Source organism: Eublepharis macularius, chromosome 18, assembly GCF_028583425.1.
Source record: "Eublepharis macularius isolate TG4126 chromosome 18, MPM_Emac_v1.0, whole genome shotgun sequence".
Taxonomy (NCBI): domain Eukaryota; kingdom Metazoa; phylum Chordata; class Lepidosauria; order Squamata; family Eublepharidae; genus Eublepharis; species Eublepharis macularius.
Genome location: NC_072807.1, coordinates 22873627 through 22894900, shown reverse-complemented (window position 1 = coordinate 22894900; position 21274 = coordinate 22873627). Strand labels below are relative to the sequence as shown.

Below are 21274 nucleotides of genomic sequence, written 5' to 3'. Positions count from 1 at the left end.
CTCAAGGCGGATTACACAGAGTAAGTCAATGTTATCACAGGATGGGACATCTCATAAACAGCGCAATAGGATTTGGATTTTAGAAATCTGGAACAAACCAGAAAACAGAATTGAACCAAAGCTTTAAGAATTCGCATGATACATTAGAACATGCAAAAAGTACATAGTAGAATACTTCTTTGGTCTGGAAATAGAAACGTTCCAAGTGGCAATACTCCCACCCCCGTTTCTTTCACATTGAACATGCTTTGTTATTTTTCAATTTAATTTCAAATTGAACAGGTTTTGTTATTTTCAGGCAATGTCCTGATTCCATGCTCATTTTTCCCCCCGGTACACATTTTCCACTATTATTGATACATCAATATTAGTTCAGTTTTCAGTTTGAGGAGCTCTACTTCATCTGTCCCCAAGTTCTCCCACCTTCCACCAGCAAAAAAATCCAAATACCCCACAAGATTTATGTTGTGAGGTTAAAACAGAGGAGGGGGGAATGATGTAAACTGTTCTGGGCCCCCACTGGGGTTAAAAGAATAAATACTTAAATAAGGAACAATAAATAAATAAGAAATCCATTTATTCTCAGTGAAAATAGACATGTCCTCCATGCAGTATTAGACAATGGAAAATACTGTCTGTGTTGAAGGTACAATAAGTCCTAAGAATATACTTCTTGCATATGGGATGTGTGGAAGCCCTCCAAAAATGCACTAATAAAAACTTTTTTAGTTCTTTCAGAATTCTTCTGCTAAAACTAAACTTGTGTGTTTCTTTTGAAACTAATTATAAGAATTCTGGAAGTGGGTTCTTTGCAATGATGATAATTAATATGTAAAGAAAACAATTTCCCCATCTAAAAAGGCTATAACACAAAAAATGATTTTCTTTCATTTTGTTCTATTTCTTTCATTATTGTAGTTTTGCATTTCTTTAATGCTACTGACAGTGGCATAGCATGGGGGAGGCAGAGGGGCGGTTGCCCTGGGTGCAAAATTCATAGGGATGCAAAATGGAGAGGCTGAGGAGAGACTGTGCCGCATCTGTGGGGAGGCTGCCCACACCGCCCTGGCCGCCTGCGCGGCAACAGAGTGGCCAGCTCACTGGGCGCCGAGCTGCTGCAGTGGCTGCTGGCTGAGGAGCATGCCGAGCTGGCAGCTCAAGGTGAGCTGGTGGCAGCACATAGGTGGCCCGCTGCCAGGTAAAGAGCGGGGAGGCCAGCAGCCCAAATTGGCTCGGATCAGGCCCCGCGGAGCACAGGAGTGCTCCCGGGGGCATCTGCACCCTGCGCAATGATGTCACTTCCCAGAAGTGACATCATCACACTGGCTCAGGAGTGCACATACTTCATGCACTTATGAGAGAGAGCATATCAGGTAGCTGCAGGACTTGCCTTACCGTGGGCACTGACAACCCATGTTATGCCATTGGCTGCTTTTGTAAAGCAGCTGCTTTTGTAAAGCAGCTGGCATTTTCCTAATAAGGAGATAAGCTATGTTCCTTAAGGGGTCAAGGGAAAGATAGATTCTGGATCCTGAGGTAGGACTTTTCCTTCTTCTCTCCTCCCAATGTCTGCCATGCAGGACCAAAATTCCCCTTGCCATCTGCACCCCACTGCTTGCCTGTGGCTCTCCAAGTCTTCTTCCTCCATCTTGCTGCCTGCCTGTCCAGATGCTTTGCCTTCCTTGTGCCCTTGTCTTGTCAGTCTGCCTCTTTCTCTTCCTACTGCCCTTCAAGCTAAGCAGCTGCTGGGCGAAATTCCCTCTGTGATACTGTGTGTTTGGGACATTTCCTATCTGTTTTCCAACAGACTTTCATGTTAAACATGGGTGCCTTTCACTGCCTCAAAGGGGCTTGTGTGTTCTGAAATTTGGGAGTGTGTATGTCCTAGGGGAGTATTAGAATCCCCTGAGGTTTGTCCATTTTGGATGGAAAACCATGAAGGTACAGACTGGGGGAGGGGTGGGGGGGGAGAGCTTCCAGTGAAACTGGTGGAAAATAATAATGAAATAGAATGATGAAAATGAAATTACAATAACAAGAGAAAGAATAGCAAAGCCTTATGAAATTATTAAATAATGAAACAATCCTTTTGGAATAAATAACAAAAATGTAAGAAATGCAACCAAAGTCCCATGCACAATTCTCCCAGTAAATGCCACACCAGGTTAAATTTTCCAGCTGCACTGGGTTCCACCTTAAGTAACTTACATTAACCTTTAAAGTCCTATACATCCTCAAGATACTCATATAATCCATAAGATTTTATACAGGAAGGATTCCTCTATGGATTGCCACTATCTATGCACTAGATTTTTGTGCAGGGTAGCCCGTTCTCAACAATGGTGCCAATGTTGCTGAATTCCCACCCTCGAGACCATCATTCTTATGTTTTAATGTCTGCTCTGCTGGTCAGTTACTGAATCTGTGGCATTTTCTGCTGATCTTACTCATTCATGTTTGCGTTAATCAAACTCAAAGGGAGGTACTTTAAAAAAGACTAAAAAAATAACCATGTATTCAGTTTACCTAATTTGCTGAACTTGGAGCTCAATACATAACCACATCTAGCCATTGCCAGGTATCCAAAAGAACCTGTAAGAGTTCCTGTGCTTTTAGCCACGGCTTAGAAGCTTGAATTAGCTCTATCAGAAATGTGTGTTGCCCCTTTAAGGCTTTGAATGATGGGAATTGTAGTTTACACTGCCACTAATGGGGCGAGGGACATTTGAATCCTGTATTGATCTTGTTCCTGCTTTAGTGTCATTTTTACAACCTCTCTTCCTCCCTTTGTCTGTACTGAGCATCTCCCATGAGGAAGGGGGAAGATGACTGCTTTTACCGCACCTTTAAATAAACTACTGCTACAATACACAGGATGCATCCTTCTCTTGGCTCAACTGTAAGTTGGTTTTGGGGTCATTTGGAATGGAATCCCTTGAGTCGGCAGGTAGCTGAAAAGGAGTGGTAACCTGGAACTCCAGGATAGTAAAAGCGATCAAAGCCCCTCCCCTCCCCTTTTATGAGAAAAAGTGCAAAAGGATGGAATTTTAGAATCCTCCACCCCTCCCCATGGATTAAAACAGCATGCTCTGTGCTGGTAGGTAAAGAGGAGTGGTAACCTGGAACTCCAGGATAGATCCTGCCTCCTCATTTGGGGAGCTGTGCTCCAACATGCAAACTGCTGATAGTGCAGGATGTGTGCGTGCCATAGTTCAGCCATTTGGGTTGTCTTGCAATGCTTAAAAGAGTAATGCCTGCTAAACAGCACCAACCTAAGCAAAGTGAAGTTGATGCCTTGAGAAAGGTGCAACTCCATTGCAGAGTGCATTGGAAATCTCATATTTCTTTCTGACATTTATATTCTTCTTCTCTTCCACTGTGGACCTCAAGATGATTTACATAGGATTCTTGGACATCTCGCATCCAGGCCACTTGCTGCCCCTCGACCCAATTCGCTTCATGTATCATGTACTCTTCAATCCTGCCGTAAGAACTTGGGTTCCTTATATGCCAGAGAACTTCCTAAATGCTCAGTTGCTGGAAGACAAGGCATCTTATTATAGCGAATAAATTATGCAGGCTATTATGCAAATTGGCTCTGTTTGCAGAGATCAACCCGGTGAGCTCACCCCAGTGAGTTCAGGTTGGACATCAGTTTTTAATATTTGTAAAGTGGATCGCAACTATGAAATATTCATCAGAATCCTGACCTTAATGTGGAAGAGAGGATTAATGCTGTGATGTAAGTTTGCCGTCTGATCTCCCTGAATTTGATACCTCAGGGATGGCTAGAAGACTAGAGAAACGATTTAGGATGGAACATGAAGAAGCCAAGGAAACAAGATGTTAAGCAAAATCACATCACGAAATTTTAGCCTATTGTAGCACTCACTTAGTGGTGGATTATACACATTTGATCCTGCTGGAGTAATGTAGGTGCTAAGAAAATAAGGGACAGATCAAGATGTTCCCCCAGTTTGAATCTCACTTTTGTCATGAATTCAATAGAAACCAAGCTACTTTCTCTTGCAACCTTAACATTCCATCTGAAGCATGGGGGAAATTACACATGTATTTTACTTGCTATAATGATTAAAAGAAGACATGAAGCACTTAAAAAACACTCAAAAATGCTGTCCTGATGACCCTTCTTGTGGCAAATGGGGAAGACAGCCTTTAGAAGCGTGCACAGAATAAAATCCAATGCTAGTTCTGGAATTCTGAATTCAGGATTAGAATTCTCATAAAAGTGTTTGCAACTCCATTGAACTTTTGTTTGAGAACTACTGAGAGAAGATAACAACTGGCTCTAGAGAGACCCCAATGAAATTATAGAAGTATTGAACTGTTGGTACCATGAATGGCCCATTTAGTCATTCCCTTACAATATCTGCTAGATCTGGCATCATTCAGAGTTACTGGGGTTAATAAGACTCAGAATCTGGTTAGAATTGAGATGATTGCAAAATCCGATGAAACCATATATCTCCATTAAACATCCCATTGCATTACAAGAGACCAGTCTTTTTTTAATGTGCCTGTTTGTATGGTCACACTATATTTTCTTGCACAAAGACTTTAATTCGTACTGGTACTTTCTTCCCACTACCCATTTTCCACTGCTTCTGGTTTTTTAAAAGGCACATATTAGAATTTTTTTGAGACGACTGCTTTGATGTCTCTGTGTACCTTCAGTGTCTGCCCATAAATTGAGCTAATCTTGCCATCAGTTCTTAGGATCACTTTTTAGATACCGCGAACTGCGTAGGCACAAAAAGTAGAAAATACATTCTGACTTTAGTCACTCTGCAGGCACAAAGGCAACTGCAAACAATTCCGTGCTTTATGCCAGTCCATTAGTTTTATAGTCCAAACAACAAGGATCCTGGGGGGGATACTATTTCTTCTCCAATAATTCTTCTCTTTTAGTTCTTGGGCTGAGCAAAAGAAGCTGCAAGCTGTGATTTCTTAATTGGCCTTGTGCAGGTCCAAAGATGCTTGCGATGGTCCAGCGCTCATGATGAACTTTACAAGGGAATATTGAGAAGATTTGATGAGGAAGATTTGATGAGGAACTTGTCTTGTGCGTAGTCAAGGGAGATTGAGAACAGTGTGTTTGTACCGGGTGAACATGATTCCCATGAAGTTCTCAGCAAGCCTACACAGAAGTGCAGATTTCTGGTAGAAACTGAAGTTGGTTCCCAGTTCCGAGTTCCTTATTCGCAGTTCCAGGTCCTTATTCGCAAAGCCAAACACAAATATTAGGGGAAATTGAAAAGCTCTGCAATCCAAAATAAAGTTTGTGGGGGCACATATCATGCACCTCCATATTCAGCAGACTCCACTTAGAGGGCAGAGTCTGTTGAATACGGCAGTGCACGATATGTGCTCCTACAACCTTTATTTGGGAGTGCAGAGCTTTTCAATTTCCCCCAATATTTGTGTTTGGCTTTGCGAATAAGGAACTAGGAACTACGAACAAGGAACTGAGAACCAACTTCAGCTTCGTGATTTCTGGGCTCATGGAAGCATCAGGCCGTTTCTAGGTACCTACCTTGCTTCTCCAAGCAACCAAGTGCACCCTTCTTGACTCAGACTTGATTCAGGTATTTGTCTCAATGATAATTCTTTTTTTTCTCTTTATTGGAGGAAAAATGGTTAAAATGGGGAGGTGAAGAGCACAGGTTGAACTGTTTCATCTTCATTCCGGAAGTGCTGCTCCAATGAAGTTTGCAGGCTTTGATGGAAGATCTTTGTATTGAATCTTCAAGAGTGAACAGGGATCAAACCCTAAGAGGATGGAAGTGTAGGAATCCACTCAATTCTTGTTCGAAAGCTCATGATACAGCAACTGATGCTAAGCCGATCTCAGTATGATCAATGCCTTGATGAGAGTCCTCTTGGGACTCTGCTATAAGCTGTCCTTGATTTCTATGTTGGAAGAAAGGTGGGATATAATAAACATTAGAAAATGAATTGGTTGTCATCATGCATATTGCATTGCATCAACACAAAGTACTATACCAAATATAGCGTACTACTGCACTAAACATAATGTTAATATTCCCTTTGAAAGTGACACATTCAGTAAAGCTACAAAAACCGACTTTGCCAAACATATGTAGTGTTTTGCTGCTGTTTGCTGCTCTTTTATCACCCTTCTTAGTTTACAAGAGTTCCCCAAATGCAGTCCTACAAAATATGCCATCACTGACCAAAAAAAGAAAATGTGGGTCATTTGAAGTTAAACAGCAGCACTGGCAATGAGACCAAGGACAGTGAGGGCAAAGGAAGAAAACGGCTCCGAACTGAGCTGCTTTGAAAGAATGCATACATGTGCTTGCAGTTTAAAGCAGGAGAGCACACAAAATGGGAGATGCTATTCAACATCTGTAAAATATGTAGTGAGATCTTATAGCTCAGGACTTGAGATGGGCATGAACCGAAATACAAACCAAAGTTCATGACGAACCAGGCTGGGTCGTGGTTCACAAACTTTAGGCTGGTTCGTTTGCTTCATTTTTTAGTTCGTCACTGCAGACAGCCTGGCACTGATCAATCAGTTTCCTAGGCAACAAGGGATGGACTTCCTGCAGACCTTCTGCTGACCCGGAATTGGCCTTCTGCTGGCCCGGAAGTGACAATTTGCTGACCTGGATATGACGTTTTCACTAACCAAACAAACTGGTTCGCGAACCGGGGCAGGTTCGTGAAAGTTTGTGGTTCGTGAAATGCGATGAACCACAAACCGCACGGTTCATTTCCCCCCCCGGTTCATGCCCATCTCTACTCAGGACTGTCTCCTGTAACCAGGAGTGTACCAAGGTACACAAGAGATACATTTGGGGTCTCTAGGCTTGGCATGGGTGGTGCTTGGAATGAGTTATCTAATTGTTATTTAAAGCTTTCACTGTTTAACTCTATTCAGTTCTGGTCCAGGCAACATCAATGCACATTTAAGTTTCTTGTTGTTAGTAACAACAACAACAACATTTGATTTATATACTGCCCTTCAAGACAAGTTAATACCCACTCAGTTTACAAAGTATGTTATTATTATCCCCACAACAATCATTCTGTGAGGTGGGCAGGGCTGAGAGAGCTCTGAGAGAGCTGTGACTGACCCAAGGTCACCCAGCTGGCTTCAAGCAGAGGAGTGGGGAATTAAACCCAGTTCTCCAGATTAGAGTCCTGCTGCTCTTAACCACTACACCAAACAGGCTCTCTAGCACATTTTAGTTTATTCTTCAAATTAAACAGCTTCTGTGACAAAAAGGGTTTTATTTGTTTATTTAAGGCATTACAGTTTCCCTGAGTCCTAGCATGCAAATTTATCAGGGATGACAGTGATCAATCATGTAAGCAGCCACCAGTCCTGAAATATGCTACAAATGCAGTTTTTAACTATTGCATTCAAAGCTGAAGCAACGGAAAAGGATGTCAAAGCTGCCCTTCACCTGGGGCACAAATTGGTCTAGGGTGAGCTCTGTGGCTGATGTCATACTACTTGCAGTTTTTAACCAGAGAATGCATTTGGGACTTTCAGCATGCAAAGCACATGATCTGCCCATGAACTATGTCTCCTTCCCAAAGAGCAGCTATTGTGGCTCACACAGTTAAAGTGAACAGTTTGTTTTGCAATTCACTGGTTGCACCTCAATTTCGATATTATTCACACCTCAACAAATCTTGTTTCATTAAGCCCCCACCCTTTGTACACCTGCAAGGGTAATCTAGTGATTAAGTTTAAATTGAACACAATGCACCGACAGGCATTAACATAATGTCAAAACAATTTCTTACAATTATTATTTAACCTCGGTCAAATAATTTCAAACCCTTCCTCCCTTCCCCTTTACACTCACTCTCCAAGAGACATGGACAAATATGCTCAAAGTCTGGGTACCGAGCTAGAGAGCAATTATAAATAAGAACACTTGCTAAATATTCCCACAGAAGCCAGAAAGGGAGCAAGTTGAAGAATGACTGGAGTCTCTCATTGTGGTTGATTCCTGCCTGAAGGGAAATAAGAACTTTGATCCTTTGCAGTAATTAATTCCTAGAAGAGTTCAAGTATACCTGGAAGCTGTGCTATGTAAGAACCCACCCCTCCCTAGTGATTGATGTTCAGAACCAAAGCACATGACTGGCAGTCTACGCATAGCCAACATTCACTGCGGAACCATATGACTGACAAGCACATAACTGGCAGCTCCTCCCGAGTGGCTGATCAGAGTGGAAGCACATGAAAGGGGAAGGGGCTGTGGCTCAGTGGAAGAGCTTCTGCTTAGCATGCAGAAGTCCCAAGGTTCAATCCCCGGCATTTCCAGTTAGGACTAGGCAGTAGGTGATGTGAAAGACTTTTGCCTGAGACTCTGGCGAGGGTCTGATTCAGTATAAGACAGCTTCATGATCAATAGCCTTTCCAGCAGCCGGCATTTGGAGCCAAAGCTCATGATCAGAACTGAACGTTGAAAAAGCAAAATCTTCAATAAGCATTCCAAGAAGGTAGGCTAGTATCATTATGCCATAATAGCTGATCTGTTTGCTTTTAATTTAAACACGTTTCACTCGGCCTCCTAGAAATATGTAACATGGGTCTTGCTTTCTCATCCTCTCCCACATATGCCATTTGGAGTCATTAAAGATATATTTTTGGGATCAGTTTTTTTCCCCAGCTAGAACACGGTGGAATGGAGTTCCAGCACCTCTTGAAAATGGTCACATGGCCGGTGGCCCCGCCCCCTGATTTCCAGACAGAGAGGAGTTTAGATTGCCCTCTGCACTGTGTGTGGAGGGCAATCTAAACTCCCCTCTATCTGGAGATCGGGGGGGGCAGTCATTGTGCAGTCCTAGGAGCATGTGCACACTTTGTGCATGCGCATGTGGTACCAGGGGCACCGCCTCCCACCAGGAGTTGCCCCCTATGCTGGCAACCCACTGAGTTCCACCACCTCTTTTCCCAGAAAAAAAGCCCTTCTTGGGATGTCCCAAATTGACCAAAGCATGGCTCCTTAAGGATCCCATCTGCATATACTTGGTCCCTGGCCCTACAATTTGAAATGCTAGCTCTGTTTCTTCTCTGAGGATGGGAGTGGGTAAGAGTCAAAATGCTGGAATAATTTCTGTGCCCCTTTCTGTTTTTATTAAGGTGTTGTACCTGTAGAAAAAGCGGTAGTGTGATAAGAAAGCAAATTGTTTTCATTTTTTTTAACAGTCAGTGCATTTGAGCATTTCTTGAACTTGGTATATTGTGCTTAATGGGCTAAATGTAGGTTGAGACACGGCTTATTCCTGAAGAAGTTTTATTTTGATTCACTCAGAGAGCTTAGTGGTTCACCAATGCTGAGCTCAGAACTGTACAGCACAAGTTGAGAAGACACAATATTTCACTTAAGAATTTCGTAGCTGCCGCCTTCAAACCTGGCTTTCAGCCAACGCATCTCCCTAGGGGCTTGACATTTATTAGAATGGATTTATAATTTTTCCCCTTTCTCCAAAGAAAACCCCTTTTAATTCCTTTCTCAGTGTAAGAAATTTTGAAATATGTCCTGATTTCATTATGCCACCTTGCTCTTTCATTTTACCCAGCCGTATCTGGCAATTTGGGAGAGAAGGTAGTATGGCATAGACTGATCTTGTCAGATCTCGGAAGCTAAGCAGGGTCAGTACTCGTATGGGCAGGCAACAAGAAGACTGAGCAGAGGAAGGCACTTGCAAACGAGCTCTGCTTCTCATTTGCCTTCCTGGGGTTGCTATAAGTCGATAGCGACTTGGCAGCCCACACACACATCTGGCAATTTAAGTGCCTGCTCCGCCTTCCATTCCCCCCTCATTCACCTGATTGGCTGGTTCACTGCTGAGTGGTGATTGGTTGGTAGGAGCCTCCTGGAGGCTGGACATGGCTTTGACTGTCACAGCTGTAGTTTGGTAAAAGCTGCACTATACGATCCTCTTGTTGGCATGTTTCAGTTTTAAACCTCTACTGGGGGCGGGGGGATTCTTTAGGGAATGACGCAACCTCATCTTGATTCTGACAATTCTTCACTGCTGGAAAAGGCCAGTTCTTAGATCTTTAGTCAAACGAAAGGAACAAGAGAAGGGTATGACTAGTCAATTTTACTAATGAGGTATTAAAAGATTTTTCCCCCCCAACCATACCCTTTGCCCTCATTATAACTCTCTCCTCAGCAGCTATGCTTTTCTTCCTTCTCCAATAAGAAGGATAGCATGACACTTGATTTTTATGAGAGAGATAATGTGGGTATAGAATAGATTCCTAACACCTCTCCCTTCTTGCAGCCTGTTGTTCAAACAACCTGTTGGTTTGGCTCTCATCTTGGTTGCCGGTTGCAAACAAATTGCTGACGTGTTGACGCTTATTGTGTTTGTGTCTGTTTGGCAGGTTGCTTCACCACCATCTTCATAAACAGTAAAGCGTAATGAGTTTTTCACGCATGTGCATTCTTTAGGGTTGCCAGGTCCCCTTACCTTCAGGTGGAGACCCAGAACTCACAATTTCTCTTTCCTTGTGCACGTGCGAAGCACAGGATGGCTCCCAGTGCCGCATGATGATGTCACTTCCGGGAGTGATGTCATCGCACAAGCCCCGGAAGCACTGGGAGGCCTGTTCCCCCTCCTTCCCCCTCCTGCTGGCCAGTTGAGTGGCAAAGGAAAAACAGATGGCTACTCCCCTCCAGTCACAGGTACAACAAAGGACCAAGGCGTGGTTTGGAACTTTGCTTTTCATTTCCAACTGTGTCGCTTCTCATTGATCTGGAAGGACTCAGGACTGTTAGTCTTTGCACAATACCTTGTATAAGAATTCATGAAAAGATCTATGGAGTTATAGCCCTACTGTTCAATGTATATGGATGTATCTTCCCTTACAAATCTGTGATGACTATGGAATGAATGTATGGGTATGAATTCACAATGTGTATGAATTTTCACTATTTATAGCACTTGCACTTTGAATATACCTTTTGTAAATTTACTGTTCAGTATTGCATTTTACTTCCCGTGGACTTGGTCCTTTGTTGTACCTGGGCCAGTTGAGTGGCGGCGGGAAGCAGAGGGTGGGAACAGGGGATCCTTTAACCCCACTGGGGGACCTGGCAGCCCTAGCGTTCTCAGACAGCCTCATACAGTGAAATTCAGCCCCTCCCCACTGTACCTCTGTTCCAAGTGTTTAAATAGACTGCTAAATCAGTCACTAACCAAGTAAATCAGTCATCACCAAACAGCCTTTTAAATAAAATCCTACCTATAGCCTGTTTGCATTAGGGAGGGGCCGTGGCTCAGCAGTTGAGCACCTGCTTCATGTGCAGAAGTTCCCACGTTCAATCCCCGGCAACTCCATTTAAAAGGACCAGGCAGTAGGTGATGTGAAAGACCTCTGCTGAGATCTTGGAGAGCTGCTGCCAGATTCAGTACTGATGTTAATGGGCCGATGCTCTGATTCATTATGAGGTGGCTAAGGTAGCTTCTCACGTGCACATTTTTTCAAAAGAATGCAACCCAGTTAGAAGGTACTCAAGTTGTTCAAAGCCGAACGGAAGCGATCCAGTGGGCTGCTCATCTCTGAGCCACAAGGTCTCTCCATAGTTCATGGCATTCTGAATCCTCTCTGTGTAGACTTAGAGTAAGCCCTGCTGATTTCAATGGGATTCTCCCTCAAGAAAAGGAGGTAAGTATACAATCTTAAAATGAGTTTTGCTGCCCGCCTTACAAACTTGGAACCAGCCCTAATGAGCTTTGAGTTTCTTTAGAAAAAGTACCATATTTTTTTAAAATGCTTCTTATTTCCCCCCTCCATCTTTGTATGGGCGGTGAGGATGGGCTAAGTATAAAGTAAACTAAAGTATGACAATTAAAAGGGGAATTTCTTATTGCTAGCTTTTCCCCCTTCGTGATGCAGTTTCCCTTCTTTGAAAGCAAGCAAATGTTTGCTAGAGGCAGATAGGATGGAAACACTATGCAATTGCCTGGAGGGGAAAGAAAGACAATGAAAAAGAGCATGCTTTATATAATATATATATATATTCTGAAGATCAAATGGAAGATGACTGGAGAAAGAAAACAAGAGTCAGCTTTCATAGCATGAGAAGTGTCAAATGGAAAATAGAATCATGCCAGAGAACATGATAAATTGTTCAGAGAACGATTCTGGAAAAGTTTTGGAATATTGGTGGGAGACAAGGCAGAGGTGGGGCCAGGTTAGTAGGTTTTCTCTAGTTTCAACCCTTATGGAAAGTCATATGTTCCAAGATTTGGAACTTGCACAAGACATTGGAGAGACATTGAAGAGGCATTGGAGCCAGTTTGGTATAGTGGTTAAGAGCAGCAAGACCCTAATCAGGAGAATTTAATTCCCCCCCCCCTCTGCTTGAAGCCAGCTGAGTGAACTTGGGTCAGTCACAGCTCTTCCAGAGCTCTCTCAGCCCCACCCACCTCACAGGGTGATTGTCATGATGAGGATAATAATAACACACTTTGTAAACTGCTCTGAGTGGGCGTTAAGTTGCCTTGAAGTGCACTATATAAATCGAATGTTGTTGTTAACTAAGAAATGGAAGAAAAGGGAACACACAAATGAAGAAAGGGCACACAGTTCTAAACTCTTTCTAAAGCTCATTTGGACCTCTAATTAGGGAACTGCATGACCTCTATTTTATGCTGGGAAAGCTGGGAAGTGGAAAAGGAAGCCATTCTGATTCTATTCCCGAGGGGGAAATTAAGAAAGAAAGAAAAAGTTGTCCTGAAGGGTAGTTGTATAAATTGAATGTTGTTGAAAGAAAGAAAGAAAGAAAGAAAGAAAGAAAGAAAGAAAGAAAGAAAGAAAGAAAGAAAGAAAGACAGAAAGACAGAAAGACAGAAAGACAGAAAGACAGAAAGATGGGGATGCAACTGGCTTGGTTGGTCCCAGCATGCTTCCCAGACAAACTCCAAGCAGCCATGGCTGCATGAAGAATCCTGTCGATTGCATGCAGCAGGTCCCAGGCTCCATCTCCCGCATCGCCAGTTAAAGGGTCTTTCTTGGGTCGCAGTGACTAGGAAGGACCTTTCTCTGTCCAAGAGCCAGAGGAGATAATATCAATGGTCTGACTTGGTAGAAAGTTCCTTGACTTTTATATAACGTACAAGAATCCTGAATAGCAAATTTGTGCATTGAGTGACATCTTGGTGGTAGAACAGGGTTTTTTCCCCCTTCCTTTCCTCATTCCATTTTAAGTCTGCCTTCCATTAATATATCATGTTATTTGGCTCAACCAACACACCTCAGCAGGGCTTCCATTCCTGAAAGTAATGTTGATGTGTAGGACAGGATGAAGGGGCGGGGGGGGGGGGACCTGATTAGCTCTGTGAATCTCCAAGATGCCAGTCTGTCAAGAAGTAAATCACCACCATCACAACTGACGTCTCCTTTGGCCAAGGACATAGGAAGCTTCCAAACTGTGTCGTTCGCTTCTTCTTGAACAGGTTTTCTTAAACATTCAATGCTTTCAGGCACACGACCCCATACAGACAGGCCTGGCTGGATATTGGCAAGGGGATGAAACCATTGCAGATAGCTTGCATGATTGGAACTAATACTCGATCGTGTGATGGATAGAGAATAACACAGGGCTGTTGTACAGACTATTCCACTGCGGTATATTTGGAACATGTGAAATGACCGATGAGCTTCATGGCAGAGTGGGGTTGAACCTGGGTCTCCAAGGTCAGAGTCCAACATGCTAAAATCTCGAAAATTCAACTCTTCTGTGTTGTTAAATAGGCAAATCACTGAACCTCACTGACAGGTAAAGCCAATAGGGCTTTGGGTCCAATCAATAAGAAGCAGAATTCCCATCATTCAACCTGTCAGCTGATCTTTAGGCTTTCCTGCATATGTTGCTCCATATGCTATAGGCGTGTTAAAGAAGCTATATTTGTGATTTTAGTGTCATGCAGTGCAATCCCAAACAGAGTTACACCTTTCTAAGGGCCAAACTACACATGACGAATGACACTTGAACGGCAAGTGGATTGAGTGGAGGGCAAGTGAACAGGGAGAAATACACTTGCTGTTCAAGTGTCATTCGTCATGTGTAGCTTGGCCCTAAGTCCACTGAAGTAAATGAGTGTCTGCTTTGGATTGCAGTAGTCACTCAGAGCCAAGTGACGCCTGACACAGGTTGGACAGCTTCCCTCAAGTTTTGATGGGAAATGTAGGCATCCTGGTCTTACAACTTGGCTCTCCATTTAATTGAGGCTTACAGAAACCCCCCCACACACATCCAGTGGAGGGGAAGGGGGTGCCCAGCGAGAGCCCGATGCCTGCACTCCCCTCCCGACCACACGTTCTCCCTCCCATAGACTGCTGCTCTGTAAACTTCAATTAAATGGGGAGCCAAGCTGCAAGACCAGGATGCCTACATTTCCCATCAGAACTTGAGGGAAGCTGACAAGTGTCCAACCTGTGTCAGGCGTCACTTGTAGCTTGGCTCTCAGAGGAGCTCTTTCACATGGCACTTAATGAAAGTCACATAGTTGTCTAGGGTACACAAGGTCTCCATTCTTATATAACTACAGTTTCCATGAATCAGTGCAAGAAGATGCATGTGTGAATTGTTCCAGATCTGGACCATCCACCTGCCTTTGTCATTTACAAACATCAAGGCAGGCAACTGTAAGGGACAGAGGGAGACCCCTCACACATCCTAACTAAAATGTTCATGTTCTGTGTGCTTTGACTGCTAGCAAATGGAGGAGGGAGAGTACGAGTATCTCTACACAAGACATCTGACACATGAAGAACACGTGTTGGGAGATGCAATGGTTCCCGGAAAGGGTAGTTTAAAAAGACAGAGCCGGCGGCAGGGCAAAGGCTTTGCTACACACTGGAGTTGTGTGAAAGGGCTGTGAAATGCCAGAAGGCAAACCTCAACTCATTATAACCTCACCAGTTGCAAGCCCAGCTCCTGAAGGCAGCTCCAGCCCATTTCCATTCCTTTCTGCCCTCTGGTTGCCATCCCACACCGATTTAGACTGGAGGGCATGAGATTGACAGAGCCTTCGGGGAGGCAAAGATGAAATTAACAAACCCTCTGAAGAGCGATCTCTGCTAGTTCTGCTTCCTGGCTAATGTTGCGTCTCCCTACACTTGATGAACGTGCGCTGAAGCATCCTGTGTAGCAGAGAATGAAATATGTGTGGCAAAAAGTATGAGTGGGCAGGTACAAATTCGTTTCTTCCACATGGTTGCACGTAAGTGAATGGTTTGAATGGAAGCGAACAGTTTGTTGAATATTCAACAGCGCTGAATGTGATTTTCAAGCAGACAAAATCATAATCAAAAATCAATAAGGTTCGTCAATGGCCCTTATCAGCAGACTAACAGGATGTCCGTGCATCCATAAGCCACATCCTGGGCAAGCAGTGAACAAGCAGTGAAGCCCTAAACAGAGTTACTCCAGTCTAAGCCCATTGATTTCAATGGACTTAGACTGGAGTAAATCATCTTAGGATTTCACTGAAAGTCAGCAATAAAGTTTTACGGTCTATAGTCTCTGCTTTTTTTTTTAAAGCAACAATTCTACTTCTTCTCTCGACCTTTCTACAAATGTCATTGGAAGCCCTCCAGCAGTGCAATAATTGGTGTGGCAAACTTCTGTCGCATGCCCCTTGTTCTTTCTAGGTTTGTGACCCCTACATGTGATCTTGACTCATGTTGGCCTGGGGACTTGCACGACACTGTTGCGTGTCAGCTAACGCACTTCTTTTAAAAGTTTAACAGTGATTTCCTGGCAATGCCAGCCCTGGTTTGCCATCAAGTCATGCCCCTAACATGACACCATGCATTGGTTGTGACATCAAGATGGAGCTATCACTCCCTTGGCTGGGCTGCTTGACTGACGCCAAGAGAGGGACTGGTGGTAGCTTTCTGACGGTCAAGTTGTGCTGCATGAACGGCACCATCTGTCTGCACAATATTATAGGTTGTTTCAGCCTCTGCTTTCAATACCAAAAATGCTGTCCACAGAAGTGGGGTGGGAAACAGGCTGGCATTTGTAACACGACCTTCAAGGCTGTCGTTACTAAACCATCTTGGCTTTCATTGCACAATGGGACTGCTATGTTTGCCTCTAGCCCTTATAATTCAGTTTGGCCTTATGCAAGCTGTTATTGTCTCAGTGGCAGCCAAACACTAAAGTAGCCCCCCTTCAAAAACCCTTCACTTCGAAATGAGGTCAAGGAAGACAAATCATTCTGAATAAAGAATATACTAAGGGACATCCTTAATGAATTCTACATTATGGAGAGCTATTTGCCCAAGGTGGAGATCATCTTTGGGGTATCTCACAGGAAGTATGGGTACAATTCTATATAGATCTAGTGCACAATTCTATACATGACTCTATAGAACTAGAACTAATTCTATATGCCTATGCAGGCATTTTTTCTGGGCTTAGCCAAAGTGAAGTGTTTTTAAGGTTTCCTTATAAATTTCCTTTTTCTTAGTTACATTCTCAGTCACTCACGTTTATTCGGTTAAAGATCAGCCCAAATTTCAGACTTACAGAATACAAAAGAGAAGTTGGTCATAATAACCAAAAATAAGACAGCATCGATTTATATAATTTAACTAAAATTTAAATTTAGTACACATGGCTGCCTGGCGAATTTGGCAAGCTGCCACAAGATTTTTTGCACATTCTCAATTGTTTGTTCTTTTTCTCCCTGCTTGAGCATGTGCATCTTCCTGTCATTGAAGAAACATTGAGTGATTCCTCACACGTTGGATAATGCACTTCCAATCCTCTTTATAGATCATTTGGAATGGATTTTTTTGTGTGAGGAACAAAAAATCCACCTTAAACAATTGATAAAGTGCATTGAAAGTGCATTATCCAACGTGTGCAGAATCAGCCTATATCTAGCCATTGAATAAAATTCCATTAAATGCTGTTAGAGGTATCTGGGGACATTGATTATCCATTAAAGGTGGGCATGAACTGGGAGAATACTGAACCATGCGGTTCGCAGTTCATCTCATGTCATGAACCACGAGCTTTCATGAACTTGCCCCGGTTCCCAAACTGGTTCATTTGGTTCGTGAAAACATCACTTTCAGGGCAGCAGAAGGTCACTTCCAGGGCTACAGAAAGCCCATCCCCCCATTGCCTAGGAAACTGATCGATCGGCACCAGGCTGTCTGCAGTGATGAACCAAAAAATGAACCAAACAAACCAGCCTAAAATTCTTGTTGGTTCATCAGAAATGGGCTCTGACAAACCGCTGGTTCGCAAACCATGAACCGACCTGGTTCATGATGAACTTTGGTTTGTATTTCAGTTCATGCCCCTCTCTATTGACCGTCCCTGACCATTTGCAAGTTGTACAGAACATGACAGCCTTGTCAGTGGTGTCACATGACACAACACAAACGTTTTTCCCACTAGACAGACCAGAACTAGTACTACACTTTCCTGGTTCTGAAAGCTTCTTTAGGTGTAGTTAGGTTTACCAATTCTGTGTTGGGAAATTCCTGGAGCTTTGGTGAGGATGAGCCTAAGGAGGGTGGAGTTTAGGAAGGGAACAGACCTCATTAAGGTATAATGCCATAAACTGCACCCTCCAAAGCAGCCATTTTCTCCAGAGGAACTGATCTCTCTAGCCTGGAGACCACTTGTAAATTCCAGAGGATCTCCAGGCACCACCTGGAGGTTGGCAACCTCAAGTGCAGTGGACTTTGACCTACACGCATAGAATCTTGCTATACTAATATAACTGATGAAGTAGATTCACTGAATCAGTTGGTAGAGCTACAGGAACATGTAGGAACACACTGAATTCTAAACATTGCCTACTGAGTTTGGAAAAGCAAAGAAAACGGACAGAGCCAGTAGGTTTGCATTTCAAATAATGACTTGTACAAATTATTCCGCTTTCGTATTTCAAAGCATTCCCCCTTCTTTTTCCTTCCTTTAATTCCAAAATTGCATTGAATTTTTTTTTTAAGTGCGGAAATTACTGTTACTTGGATCTTTGTTTCTCCTGTCCTTCTATTCTTCAACAGCACGTCAGAGTGACACAGAACAGTTTCTCTTGGAATTGTTTCAGTAAGAATAAGGAGCCATAATAAAAGGGGGGGGGAAACTTTGGGTTTTTATTATTTTTTTTTAAGTATGTGCTCTCATAAAGATTTTCTTCAGCAGGGAAAAAAGGAGGAAGGAAGCAACAACCATCTGGGCCTTAAGTAATTCCGAGAGGTATCGTTGTTTGAAGACAGAGCTCAGAATTAAGAGCTTTGGCTAGCTGTACGGAAGGGTGGATTGATTGGTTTAAAAATTTATATCCTGCCCTTCCAGAGCTTCAAGGCAGCGTGCAGTCAATGAAAATAGAACTATCTGAGAACAAAATGCAAATCCATTAAATTCTGTCCCCCCCATTTTAGCACATTTGGTATACTATGTACATCTCTGGTCCCCATGCATCAAAAAAGAGCATAATTGATACCCTCCTGTGGTCTATCTAGCCTGCCTTCTTGATTCATACAGTGGCCAATTAGCTGCCTTGAACGGCCAACAAACAAGCTACAGAGGCCAAGACCTGCCTCAGTCTTGCCTCCTAGCACTGGTATTCAGAGATTTCCTTCTTCTAGATGCCATTTCCCTCTTCATGGCAAAGATGCTCCACTTCTCAATGATCTGGCATTTTTAGGAAAAGGTAGTAGATGATGTGAAAGATCTCGGAGATTTGCTGCCCATCAGATTAGACAATACTCACCTGGATGGCCCAAGGTTATGACTCAGTAGAAGACAGCGTCATTTAGAAAAGGCCTGTGGCTCAGTGAAAGAGCAACTGCTTTGCATGCAGAAAGTCCAGGGTTCAATTCCCAGCATCTCCAGGGAGTGGATGATGTGAAAGCTCTCTGCCCAAGATCCTGGAGAACTGCAGCCGGTCAGACAACAATGCCCTTGATATCAGCAGAAGGCAGCTTCATGAGTTCACACAACCGACTTTAGGCACTGCATCTTCTCTCATTCTCATTACAACAAATAGTGATGAGCGCTCTTGCCTGCATTCAGTTTCTTCTCTGCAAGGTTACTGAATGGAAGTTGGGGCGTATATCTTCTCACTGTATACCAGAGGTGTGCAAAATGCATTTTGTCTGTTTCTATGAGTTGATAGCAGCACACAGCTGCAGTGCCGTTAGCCAGACATGTTTCTGCACATGGTGTGAAACTCAGCTTGGCACGCTGAACCACCAGAGTGCGCATATGTTCGCTAACCCCTAATAGCACATAAGGTCTGTCAGAATGCAGGACTCAGCCAAGCCCAGCTCCGTACTGGAAATTAGGCACGCTACGTTCTTTGGCATCAAAAAGTGAGATGTTGCATTCCCTGGCACTGTCCAGACATGGCTGTTACTTAGGACAGCAACAACTTTTTCAGCCTTCGATCTGGATTCTCCTTAGCCAAGCTGCTAGGGGGCTAGATCTCTCCAGCAATGATATCACCATTTGTCTCCAAACATTTTAGCTGGAGAGGGTCTACAGTGTATTGCTGGAAAGGATTATGGGTCTCTCTCTCTCTCTCTCTCTCTCTCTCTCTCTCTCTCACACACACACACACACACATACACAAACACACCCCACACAAACTGTGCTATAAGGTTCCAAGTTTCATCCCAATACACTGCACAGACAACTAAGGTTTGAATGGAAGCTGCTGAACAAGCCTGTTTGTGCTTAACCCACCCTGCTACTGATGGGCTCTTTTAGGAATAATTCAGGTTGCTCAGAAGATGCCTCAAAGGTATTCATGAATCCACCCTGTCATGAGCACCCCACCTTCTTTCTGCTATCCCCAGTGACCTAAAAACCAGGTATATTTATATCATTCCTCCTGAAGCATGAAGCAGAAGGGAAAGTGTCCATCAAAACGCCAATCATACAAGACCCACCCACCCCCACCAAATCTCTTGCTCATATCCTGACATGCAGTGGTACCTGGTAAGCAAAAAATTACATTGGTCTTCTTATGCATGTGTATAAGTGCTGTCAAGTTGCAACTGACTTATGGTGAGCCCAGCAAGGGGCTTTCAAGGCAAGTGAGGAGCAGAGATGGTTCGCCGCTGTCTTCCTCTGCAGAGCAGCCCCAGTCTTTCCTGGTGGCCTCCCATCCAAGTTTTACCCTGCTTAGCTTTTAGCTTTTGAGATCTGATGAGACTGAGCTATACCATGCTGCCTTCCTGCCCAGACTTACTTTTCCTAGGTAAAAAAAAAAAGTGGCTATTGGGGCTGGAAGTGGCTATTAGACTTCCATAGGATTTAGAGGATAAATCCCGTTTGATCACCATGGCAAATATGTTCATGGAGATTTCAATCAAACCGGTCCTCTTCCCAGGCATATAATGGATGACTGCAATTTTTAAAAACCCTTTATACTTCAGACTATCTCAGGGTTTGATATTGTGCATGCCCCTATTCCCTTTTGGCATTTGTAGAGCATGTGAGCACATGAAGCTGCCTTCAACTGAGAGCCAAGCTACAAGGGACGAATGACACTTTCTTGGCAAGTGAACAAACTCAAGTGTATTCCTCCCTGTTCACTTGCCATTCACTTGCACTCCACTTGATCAAGTGAACAGGGAGGAATACACGTGAGTCTACAAATTACATGTGTAATTTGTCACTTGTAGCTTGGCTCCGAGTCGGACCATGGGGCCAAGCTACACATGACGAATGACACTTGAATGGCAAGTGTATTTCTCCCTGTTCACTTGCCCTCCACTCAATCCACTTGCCGTTCAAGTGTCATTCGTCATGTGTAGCTTGGCCCATACTCTCTACCAAGGTCAGTATTGTCTATTCAGATGGGCCATGGCTCTCCTGGGTCTCAGGTTGAAGTCTTTTACATCACCTATTATGTAGTACAGCTGGAGATGGCCAGGGATTGAACCTGGGACCTTCTGCACACAAAGCAGATGCTCCACCACTGAGCCACAGCCCCTAGAGGATGTAGATTGGACACAATCCCATGTATCTTACTCACCTTAGGCTATAAGGATATTTGAAGAAGCCTCAGAGTTTGCCCTGCTGCAGCATGCCAAAGCACTGAAGGAAAAGTCGTGCTGATGAATTTTAAGGCAACCGTGCTATGGATCAATGTTTGCTGAATTTAATTATTTTATACTTCCCCCCTCCCCCCTCAGCAATCAATTCAACAGCCTCTGTAATTGGGGGTGGTGGAAGGTAAAAAAGATTCAGAGAATATCAATTCT

At 43.5% G+C, this 21274-nt stretch overlaps 1 non-coding gene across 1 annotated transcript; it reads right to left on the bottom strand.

Moving 5' to 3' along the window:
• Positions 1 to 20930: 20930 nt before the first annotated feature.
• On the bottom strand, positions 20931 to 21003 carry TRNAT-UGU (transfer RNA threonine (anticodon UGU)). Its single transcript has one exon. It is a non-coding gene; the product is annotated as a tRNA-Thr (tRNA).
• Positions 21004 to 21274: the final 271 nt, after the last annotated feature.